The sequence below is a fragment of the Dendrobates tinctorius genome, unplaced genomic scaffold (assembly GCF_039654945.1).
Source record: "Dendrobates tinctorius isolate UK_male_01 unplaced genomic scaffold, ASM3965494v1 ptg000216l, whole genome shotgun sequence".
NCBI lineage: Eukaryota > Metazoa > Chordata > Amphibia > Anura > Dendrobatidae > Dendrobates > Dendrobates tinctorius.
In genome coordinates, this window is record NW_027361883.1 from 4,695,506 (window position 1) to 4,707,517 (window position 12,012).

The following is a 12,012-nucleotide window of genomic DNA, read 5'->3' on the forward strand; positions in this document are numbered from 1 at the left end:
TCTCCCTTACTCCACCAGCTAAATCTCCCTTCTGCTCCATTATCTCCATCTCTCTTCTGCTCCACAAGCTCAATCTCTCTTCTAATCCACCACCTCCATATCTATCCAACTCCACATATCTTCTGCTCTACCAGCTCCATCTCTCTCCTGCTCCACCAGCTCCATCTCTCTTCTGCTTCACAAGCTCCACTATCTCTGTCTTCCACCAGCTCCATCTGTCCCCTGCTCTACAAGCTCCAAATCTCTCCTTTTCCACCATCTCCATCTTTTTTCTGCTCCACAAGCTCCTTTTCTCTCCTCCACCACCAGCTCTGTATCTCTATTGCTCCACCATCTCCAATGCTAAACTGTTCCACAATTTTGATAACTCTCCTGTCACAAGCTCCTTCTCCACCAGCTTTATCACTCACCTTCTCCAGCAGTTCCATTTCTGTCCTGCTCCACAAACTCCATATCACTCTCCTACTCCATATATCTCCTGATTTACATCCTCTATATTTCTCCTTCTCCCCCAACTCCATTTCACTCCTGCGCCATATTTCTAACGCTCCACCAGCTCCATCTCTCCCCTGCCATACCAGCTCCATATTTCTTCTACTCTACCAGCTCCATATTTCTCCTGTTCTACCAGGTCCATATTTCTCCTGTTCTACCAGGTCCATATTTCTCCTGCTCTGTGCTGCTCCATCTCTCTCCTGCCATACCAGATCAATTTCTCCACTGCTCTACCAGCTCTATTTCTCTCCTGCTCCAACAGATCCATCTCTCTCCTGCTCCTCCAGCTCCATCTCTCTGCTGATCCACCAGCTCCATCTATCTCCTGCTCCACCAGTTACATCTCTCTGCTGATCCACCAGCTCCATCTATCTCCTGCTCCACCAGTTACATCTCTCTGCTGATCCACCAGCTCGATCTATCTCCTGCTCCACCAGTTACATCTCTCTGCTGATCCACCAGCCCCATCTACCTCCTGCTCCACCAGTTACATCTCTCTGCTGATCCACCAGCTCCATCTATCTCCTGCTCCACCAGTTACATCTCTCTGCTGATCCACCAGCCCCATCTACCTCCTGCTCCACCAGTTACATCTCTCTGCTGATCCACCAGCCCCATCTACCTCCTGCTCCACCAGTTACATCTCTCTGCTGATCCACCAGCTCCATCTATCTCCTGCTCCACCAGTTACATCTCTCTGCTGATCCACCAGCCCCATCTACCTCCTGCTCCACCAGTTACATCTCTCTGCTGATCCACCAGCTCCATCTATCTCCTGCTCCACCAGTTACATCTCTCTGCTGATCCACCAGCCCCATCTACCTCCTGCTCCACCAGTTACATCTCTCTGCTGATCCACCAGCTCCATCTATCTCCTGCTCCACCAGTTACATCTCTCTGCTGATCCACCAGCTCCATCTCTCTCCTGCTCAAACAGCTGCATCGCTCTCCTGCTCCATCAGAACCATCTCTCTCCTGCTCCACATTTCCATTTATGTCCTTCTCCACCACCTCCTTAATCCCAGTGGTAATCCACCAGTTTTAATGCGACGCCCACTCGCAGGGCCGTGAGGTACTCGGTACCAGGCCCCGTTGGCTTCAATGGGGGATGTCATGGCAGCTGCGACCCGGTCAGTGGCCCTGGGCGTCCATTGAAAAAGGGGAATGGTAGAACGTGATGATTGAAGTTTATTAGTGAATGATTCGTGACGCCACCTGTGGTGTTCGGCAATGAAGGTGTTAAGCCGACACTGCAGACAGATCCTCTGGGACAGATGGTGTGGTGCAGCAATGATGGTGCAGCCCTCCACAGGTGGAGCTGTAGTCCTAGGGCATTGTAGATGAAGAGATAGGGGAGAGACGTAGATGGTGCAGTGTCAGGCACAGAGATGTAGCAGTGCTGAGGGTGTTGGCGCATGAATAAGCGGAGGACACCAGGGCTTGTAGTCCCGAAGCTTTACTCACAGTCTGTTGTGCATATGGGTCGCCCTCCCGGGGCTGTGGGGTACTCGGTACCGGGCCGGTCTCTCACATGGGAATGTCACAGCAGCGGTGACCCAGTCCGTGGCCCTGGGCACCCATGTAAAAGGGGTTAAGTGATGGAATAAAGTTTATGAGTGAATGATTCGTGACGTCACCTGTGGTGTTCGGCAATGAAGATGTTAAGCCGACGCTGCAGACAGATCCTCTGGGACAGATGGTGGGGTGCAGCGATGATGTTGTGGCCCTCCACAGGTAGGGCAGTAGTCCCAGGGCAGTGAGGATAGGTGTTGAGGAAGAGGGTGCAGTATCTGGCACAGGGATGAAGCAGTGCTGACGGGGTGGCAGGAAGCAAGGCAAGGACACAACAGGGTGCAGTTTCTTTACCTTTACTTTGCTTGGCAAATGCAGTTCAGGGTCCAGATTACAGATGGCACAGGAGCTAATCATCCTGGAAGCAACTTAGGAATCTCTCTATGCAGATGGGTTGTGTAGTCTCCTTCCTAGCACTTATTTTTAGGTACTTGCAGTACTGTGTTACACTGAAGTTCCACTCGCTTCTTCTCTTTAGAACTCCCTCGTATGGCAGACAGCTGTAGCCTCCTTCTTCTGGATCACACGTTGCTGTTGTGCCTCCGAGTCTTATGTGGGAATAGAGCATTTACAGCTTCCTATTCCTCCGGTTTCTGTTGCAGGACCATTAGTGTCCGTACAGCCTTGGAGACCGGGCTCCAGATCATGCGCTATAGCTGGGAATGAGCCTGAACTCTCTGCTCAATCTCCCAGCTCTTCTCCTCCACGTCCACACACGATGCCCTCCTCACACGAACACCTCCTAATTTTCCCATCCTGGCCCCCAAAGAGTAGCTCTTCCCCCAGTTTTGGTTCAGAGCTCCCTCTGCTGACCTGGAATGGAAACTGTGTTGTGTGTTGTGGTTAGGAGGAAGGCAATGCCACTGTGGCGACCATACTCCTGGGGGCGCCACACATACAGGTTCCCGCATCCGTGCCATGTCCTCCGGGTCAGGGGCTCAGTCAATCTCCAAGCTAGATGAAGCACTCCTGTTATGAGCTCATTTTCTGCTCCACCAGTTGAGAGTTCCCCTTCCGTTCTCCCTCTGGTGGTGACGGGAGGTAGTGAGGTTGGTTTAAGTGGTAGCGATCTGCCACCTGGTGAGGAAGATAATGATTGGATCTCTGGAGTTACTTAGGAATAAATTCATGGACTTTGAGTGCGCTGCCAGACAAATTTCATAATCACACAAGGTTACAAAAGTTAACCCTTTAATCCCTACGCGTTTCGAAGTATAACACTTCTTCTTCAGGGGTTGACACATGAATACAAAGAGCTGTCACAGCATTTATACATCCTGAATTCAAATTTGGCGCCATGAAAGACACGAGGTGCGCCGCAAAGGTCAAAGATCACAGTAGTATATAAAAGTTAACTGTTCTATAAAACACAAAATCAGTTATATATTTATTATATTTTACAGATGAAAAGGAATGGTGAAAGAGGAAAAAGAAAAAATATGAATATGAGAAAGAAAAACGGGAATCGTAGTGCGACGAATCTCTGCACCAGGAAAAGTGCTCGGATTAGAAACAGAAAAAAAAGAACCAAAAAGAAGAAAGAAAATATCTCCGAGATGAATGAATAAAGTGTATATTGATATGTGTATTCTTCTTTTTGGTTCTTTTTTTTCTGTTTCTAATCCGAGCACTTTTCCTGGTGCAGAGATTCGTCGCACTACGATTCCCGTTTTTCTTTCTCATATTCATATTTTTTCTTTTTCCTCTTTCACCATTCCTTTTCATCTGTAAAATATAATAAATATATAACTGATTTTGTGTTTTATAGAACAGTTAACTTTTATATACTACTGTGATCTTTGACCTTTGCGGCGCACCTCGTGTCTTTCATGGCGCCAAATTTGAATTCAGGATGTATAAATGCTGTGACAGCTCTTTGTATTCATGTGTCAACCCCTGAAGAAGAAGTGTTATACTTCGAAACGCGTAGGGATTAAAGGGTTAACTTTTGTAACCTTGTGTGATTATGAAATTTGTCTGGCAGCGCACTCAAAGTCCATGAATTTATTCCTAAGTAACTTTGTTGCGGTTCCGCTGTGGACCGTTGGACGTGCAGCAGGCTGACACATTATACAGGCTTTACTTTTTTTCTTAAAAGGTGAGTATAATTACTCTAATTATTTATACATTTTACCTGGATAAGACCCTATTGCGCTCTTGTCTCAACCTTCTAGTGTATACTATTACTGGATCTCTGGAGTGTCAGACTGGATATAAGACAGCCAACACCCTATCTTAGTGCTGGTGATTCAGTCTGTTTCTCAGGTCTAGGAATCAGCTCTGTTCCAGTCTTCCCAAGATAAGTTTGTTTTTTGCTAATGTTCACACTTGCTCTTGTTGGTCTTTTCAGTTTTTTGTGTGGTCAGCCAGCCCGGCTGGGCTGTGCTGAATTTCCACTCTTATTTGCCAAATTGCCTTTTTTTTGTCCCTTATTAGATTGGCCTCTTTTTGCTCTGTCTTAGAATATTTCAGAGTGCTGATATAGTGGGAGAAGTCTAGTGACTTCAGGGTTAATTTTGCTATCAGTTGTGTTGGACATTTTGTAGGGCTTTTTGGCAGACTGCAGACAGTGTCTTTCCTTTCCTGTCCTTTCTAGTTAGCATGGCCCCATCGTTTGCTCAGCCTATTTTCCTGCCTTTGTTTGTGTTTTCATCTTTTTTCACCGTCAATACATGAGGGGGGCTGTCTCTCCTTTGGGGTCTGGTCTGGGGCAGTTAGTTTTCCTCTTTTCCTGCTTTAGGCTTATTTAGTTCTCCGGTTGTGACGAGGCATCTAGGACCACCGTAGGAACGCTCCACGACTGCTGCTAGTTGCGTGTTAGGATGAGTGGTCTGCAGTCTGCATAGTTACCAACCTCTTTGGTTTTCTGAGACTTAGCTTGTAGTGTTTATTGATTTCCTCCTCGGCTACCCGTTCATAACACACTCCATTCCAACACTCCGCCAACATGTGCCTTTTCTGAACGTCTCCCTTTTTGCGCCTATGGTGAAGTACTCACAGTACTGAGTTACACTGGAGTTCCTCCTTTCTGATGTTCCTATGAACTCTACTTGTACGGCAGACAGCTGTAGTCTGCTTCGGGGACTCCTTGCTACTAAGTCCCGGCTCACTCACGTTGCTGCTGTGCCCCCAAGTCTTGTGTGGGAAAAAAGTGGTGACAACTTCTATTCCTCCGGTGTCTGCTGCAGGACCATTAGTATCCGTACAACCTCGGGGACCGGACCCCAGCCTTGCGCTGTGACCTTGGGAAGGGTTCTGCTCTAACCCTAATCCTTAGTCCTCCGTACAAATCCTTCTTATGGAGAATTAGGCTTTCTGAATCTCTCCTTCCTGTGCCAGCAGACCCAGGTCACTGAGGTCGGCTGCAGCACTCCCTTCATCCATCCCTCTCTGGGGATCTCCTCTCACAAAATCCTGTGACAGACTGACTTAGTTCTAATAATCTCCCGCTCTCTTGTGCAGACTAAGCTCCACCCACCTCCCAGCACTCTTCGTGTAGCAGGGAGCCACCAAAGGTGCTATGCTACACTACTATGTTGTGTGGGATGCAGGTGTTGGAGTGTAGTCAGGTGTCTCCACCTTACCTGAATGGTGGGGTACCACACCTCAGGAGGAGGTGCAGTACCTCTGTGGTGACTGAACCCTCAGGGGCGCCACATAAACTCTCTGTTGCTCCACCTACTCTATCTCTCCAGCTCCTTCTCCCAGCACTGTCAACAAAGTCTATATTCTTCTCAAGCAAGATCTCCGGTTATCTCTGTCTACACATCCTCCCCTTAGTTCACTGCCACCAGCCCCATCTCCAGCAGATCAATGTTGTCAGAGCTATCTTTCTCCATCTCTGCTGCAGCTCCATCTCCCCCCTACCACAACTGCATGCACATTAGCTTTCCTTCTATCCTGATCTTGTTTCTTTGATCCATATCCTTCCTCCTTTCACAATCACTAATGGTGTTGCCAGCCACATTTCTATGACCCCCAATTCCTCTTCTCTGCTTTCTGCGCACCCTCCCGTAGTTTAATTGCAGCAGGTACTCTACACTTCTGACCAGGGTTACAGAGATCTCTCCTCCATTGTCAATCACATTCTCACATGAAATAATCACTTCTGGTTTAAAACTTTTGTTGACTGTGCTACAGAAAGTAAAGATTTTGTCACTTTTTGGAAAATATTCAGACTTTTGGGGATTTACTAAATTACACAACTGGTGTGAACTGATGACCAAACCGGGGATGGAGCCAACGATAAATATGTGACCCCTGGCCTTAAAATTCATGAATTATGTAGCCCATTCATTAGATCTATTCCTGATACATGGCCAGTAAGAATTAACGGCCACGTAATAACGGCGTGCAGATATTGCTGCCCTTTATATTACTAGGTAGACCGCACTAGTGACCTGTGCACAACCTCTCCTGGCCAGCGGCCAACCTTTCCCTCATTTAATCCCAGCGAGACCTTCCCAGAGCTCTCCTAATCCCATTAGAGAGTCAGCCCCAGAGCCCAGCGAGCAGCAGCTTAGCCCGAGTCACACACAGGCACGGCTCTCTGCAGATGTGCGCAGAAAATTCCCAGGCCAAACGGATCTAATTAAAGCCGTGTTCGGAGGTTAAGGCTAGTTTCACATTAGCGTTTTTTTGCGCAGCGCATCGTGCGCATAAAAAACGCAAAGAAAAACGCAAAACAAACGCGCGTTTTTTTAACGTCATGCGCACGCTGATGCGTCAAAAAAATGCAGCGTTGCTTGCGTTTTACATGCGTTTTTGCATGCGTTTGCGTTTTTTATGCACATGCGTTTTTAAGTGTGACATTTTTTCCATTGTCTAGAGAACATTCTAGACTTGTTTCACTCAAAAACGCATGCGCAAAAAAACGCAACCGTGCGCAAGACCATGCGCACGCATGCGTTCCCATAGACTTCAATGTGTTGTTTTTGCGCATTCCGTGCGCGAGCGTGCGCATGCGTTTTTTTGCCGAGACAGGGCGCACCAAAAAATGCAACATGTTGCGTCTGGCGCGCCTGGCGCAAAAGACAAAAAAACGCATGCGCACGAAAACGCAAGTGTGCGCAAGACCATGCGCACGTCATGTTAAACATAGGTGCGCAGTGCGCATGCGCACGGGTGCGCACGATGCGCTGCGCACAAAAGCGCAAATGTGAAACCAGCCTAACTTCTACAAATGGAGTCAAATATTGTATATAGTGAGCTGTGCCTCATTCTCCGAGATCCATGTATCACGGCCCTATAACTGCTGTCAGCACAGAAAATGCAGATGTGACCCCATTATTCCAAACATGGCACCTACCTACTAATGATCCATACATCCATCTACTAATGATCGACCCATCTACCTACTAATGATCCATACATCCATCTACTAATGATCCATCCATCTACCTACTAATGATCGACCCATCTACCTACTAATGATCCATCCATTTACTAATGACCCATCCATCTGCCTACTAATGATCCATCCATCTACCTACTAATGACCCATCCATCTTCCTACTAATGATCCATCCATCCATCTACCTACTAATGACCCATCCATCCATCTACTAATGATCCACCCATCCATCTACCTACTAATGATCCATCCATCTACCTACTAATGATCCACACATCCATCTACCTACTAATGATCCATCCATCCATCTACTAATGATCCACCCATCCATCTACCTACTAATGATCCATCCATCTACCTACTAATGATCCATCCATCTACCTACTAATGATCCACCCATCCATCTACCTACTAATGATCCATCCATCTACCTACTAATGATCCATCCATCTACCTACTAATGATCCACCCATCCTTCTACCTACTAATGATCCATCCATCTACCTACTAATGATCCACCCATCCATCTACTAATGATCCATCAAACCATTTACTATTGACCCATCCATCTACCTACTAATGATCCATCCATCTACCTACTAATGATCCATTCATCTACCTACTAATGATCCACCCATCCATCTACTAATGATCCATCCATCCATCTACTAATGATCCACCCATTCATCTACCTACTAATGATCCATCCATCCATTTACTAATGACCCATCCATCTATCTACTAATGATCCATCCATCCATCTACTAATGATACACCCATCCATCTACTAATGATCCATCCATCCATCTACTAATGATCCACCCATCCATCTACCTACTAATGATCCATCCATCCATCTACTAATGATCCATCCATCTACCTACTAATGATCCATCCATCCATCTACTAATGATCCATCCATCTACCTACTAATGATCCATCCATCCATCAACTAATGATCCACCCATCCATCTACCTACTAATGATCCATCCATCTACCTACTAATGATCCACCCATCCATCTACTAATGATCCATCCATCCATTTACTAATGACCCATCCATCTACCTACTAATGATCCATTCATCTACCTACTAATGATCCACCCATCCATCTACTAATGATCCATCCATCCATTTACTAATGATCCACCCATCTACCTGCTAATGATCCATCCATCTACTAATGATCCATCCATCTACCTACTAATGATCCACCCATCCAGCTACAGTACCTACTAATGATCCACCCATACATCTACTAATGATCCATCCATCTACTAACGATCCATCCATCTACCTACTAATGATCCACCCATCCATCTTCTACTAATGATCCATCCATCTATTAATGATCCATCCATCCATCTACTAATGATCCATCCATCTACCTACTAATGATCCATCCATCTACCTACTAATGATCCACCCATCCATCTACTAATGATCCATCCATCCATTTACTAATGACCCATCCATCTACCTACTAATGATCCATTCATCTACCTACTAATGATCCACCCATCCATCTACTAATGATTCACCCATCCATCTACTAATGATCCATCCATCCATCTACTAATGATCCACCCATCCATCTACCTACTAATGATCCACCCATCTACTAATGATCCATCCATATACCAACTAATGATCCATCCATCCATCCATCCATCTACTAATGATCCATCAATCTACCTATTAATTATCCATCCATCTACGTACTAATGATCCATCCATCCATCTACTAATGATCCATCCATCTACTAATGATCCATCCATCTACCTACTAATGATCTATCCATCTACTAATGATCCATCCATCGATCTACTAATGATCCATCCACCTCCTAATGATCCATCAATCCATCTACTTATAATCCATCCATCTACCTACTAATGATCCATTCATGCATCTGCTAATGATCCACCCATCTACCTTCTATTGATCAATCCATCCACTAATGATCCATCCATCAGCCTACTAATGATCCATCCATCTACCTACTAATGATCCATCCATCTACTAATGATCCATCCATCTACCTACTAATGATCCATCCATCAACCTACTAATGATCCATCCATCAACCTACTAATGATCCATCCATCAACCTACTAATGATCCATCCATCCATTTACTAATGATCCACCCATCCATCTACTAATGATCCACCCATCCATCTACTAATGATCCATCCATCTACTAATGATCCATCCATCTACTAATGATCCATCCATCTTCCTACTAATGATCCATCCATCTTCCTACTAATGATCCATCCATTTACATACTAATGATCGATCCATCTACCATCTAATGATCCATCCATCCATCTACTAATGATCCATCCATCTGCCTACTAATGATTCATCCATCCACCTACTAATGATCCATCCATCCATCTACTAATGATCCATCCATCTACTAATGATCCATCCATATACCAACTAATGATCCATCCATCCATCCATCCATCTACTAATGATCCATCAATCTACCTATTAATTATCCATCCATCTACGTACTAATGATCCATCCATCCATCTACTAATGATCCATCCATCTACTGATGATCCATCCATCTACCTACTAATGATCTATCCATCTACTAATGATCCATCCATCGATCTACTAATGATCCATCCACCTCCTAATGATCCATCAATCTATCTACTTATGATCCATCCATCTACCTACTAATGATCCATTCATGCATCTGCTAATGATCCACCCATCTACCTTCTATTGATCAATCCATCCACTAATGATCCATCCATCAGCCTACTAATGATCCATCCATCTACCTACTAATGATCCATCCATCTACTAATGATCCATCCATCTACTAATGATCCATCCATCTACCTACTAATGATCCATCCATCAACCTACTAATGATCCATCCATCAACCTACTAATGATCCATCCATCAACCTACTAATGATCCATCCATCCATTTTCTAATGATCCACCCATCCATCTACTAATGATCCACCCATCCATCTACTAATGATCCATCCATCTACTAATGATCCATCCATCTTCCTACTTATGATCCATCCATCTTCCTACTAATGATCCATCCATCCATCTACTAATGATCCACCCATCCATCTACTAATGATCCATCCATTCACTAATGATCCATCTATCCATCCGTCTACTAATGATGCATCTATTATCTAACTACAGCAGCTACCTCGGTATTCACTGGAGCCTCTGATGGTGAGGTCAGGCTTGTGCGGCAGGTAGCTGTCGGGTGCCACTCCAGGGTGGTGTCTGGCTGTGGCTGCTGATCCCACTCGGGGACAAGTCACTTGGACAGGTGCTATAGACTGGCAGGCAGGCTGAGACACTGGGCAAGCAGGCACGGCTTGGTAAACTGGCAGGCACGGCTTGGAGACACAGGGCAAGCAAGCACGGCTTGGAGACACAGGGCAAGCAGGCACGGCTTGGAGACACAGGCCAAGCAGGCACGGCTTGGAGACACAGGGCAAGCAGGCACGGCTTGGAGACACAGGGCAAGCAGGTGTGGTGTATGAAGGAACAGGTTTGGACCTGTTCACACAGGAGGTGCAGGTATGGATACAGGCAGGAAGGAGTGAAATATGAAGGAACAGGTTTGGACCTGTTCACACAAGAGGTGCAGGTATGGATACAGGCAGAAAGGAGTGGAATATGTTGGAACAGGTTAGGAACTGAGCCGCAGGAGTGCGGCGTAGGCGTAGCTGCAGGAGTGCGGAATAGGCGGAGCTGCAGGAGTGCGGAATAGGCTGGGCTGCAAGGGAGCCGGACAGGCTGAGCTGCAAGGGAGCTGAGCAGGCAGAGCAGCTTAGGAGCCGAGCAGGCAGAGCGGCTAAGGAGCCGAGCAGGCAGAGCGGCTAAGGAGCCGAGCAGGCAGAGCGGCTAGGGAGCCGAGCAGGCAGAGCGGCTAAGGAGCCGAGCAGGCAGAGCGGCTAGGGAGCCGAGCAGGCAGAGCGGCTAAGGAGCCGAGCAGGCAGAGCGGCTAGGGAGCCGAGCAGGCAGAGCAGCTTGGGGGCCGAGCAGGCAGAGCGGCAAGAGAGCAGAGCAGGCAGAGCTGCAAGAGAGCAGAGCCTAAGATAGGGAGGACACAAGGAAAGACACAGCAGAGAAGGAAGCCAAAGACAAGGAGACTGACAGAGGTAAGACTGAGTTCAAACAGAGACACAGGGACAAAGACACAAGGACCAGGATATTCTGCCTCCTGGCAGGCGGACAGAGAAGTACTAAGCAAGGTACCAAGACACAGTAATGCGCAATAAGAGCCTTCAGAGAAGGCAAGACATAGGACAGGGCCTGGCTAGCTCAGCAGCAAGGAGCTAACTGAGTTAAGACATTGCACAGGCAATGTTTCAGTGGGTGTGGCGGAGAACTAAATAGTCAAGGGCTCTAGGTGATTGGTCAGGGACAGATTAGACAGGTGCACCCTGACTGCATAAGAACCAGAGAGTTCTGGCGCCGCCCCCTATACACACATAGCCAGGAAACATACAGAAGAGCAGAGGCACAGAGCACAGGACTGGCAACAGACAGAATTCATAGCATGACCCGGAGCAGTGAGTAAGTTG

The 12,012-nt window shown here is 46.7% G+C and overlaps 1 protein-coding gene across 1 annotated transcript in view; it reads left to right on the forward strand.

The window, feature by feature from the left end:
* The window catches only part of ATP6V1B1 (ATPase H+ transporting V1 subunit B1), a 128,295-nt gene that overhangs the window by 46,944 nt on the left and 69,339 nt on the right, over positions 1-12,012 (forward strand). The gene's annotated exons all lie outside the window — the stretch shown is intronic.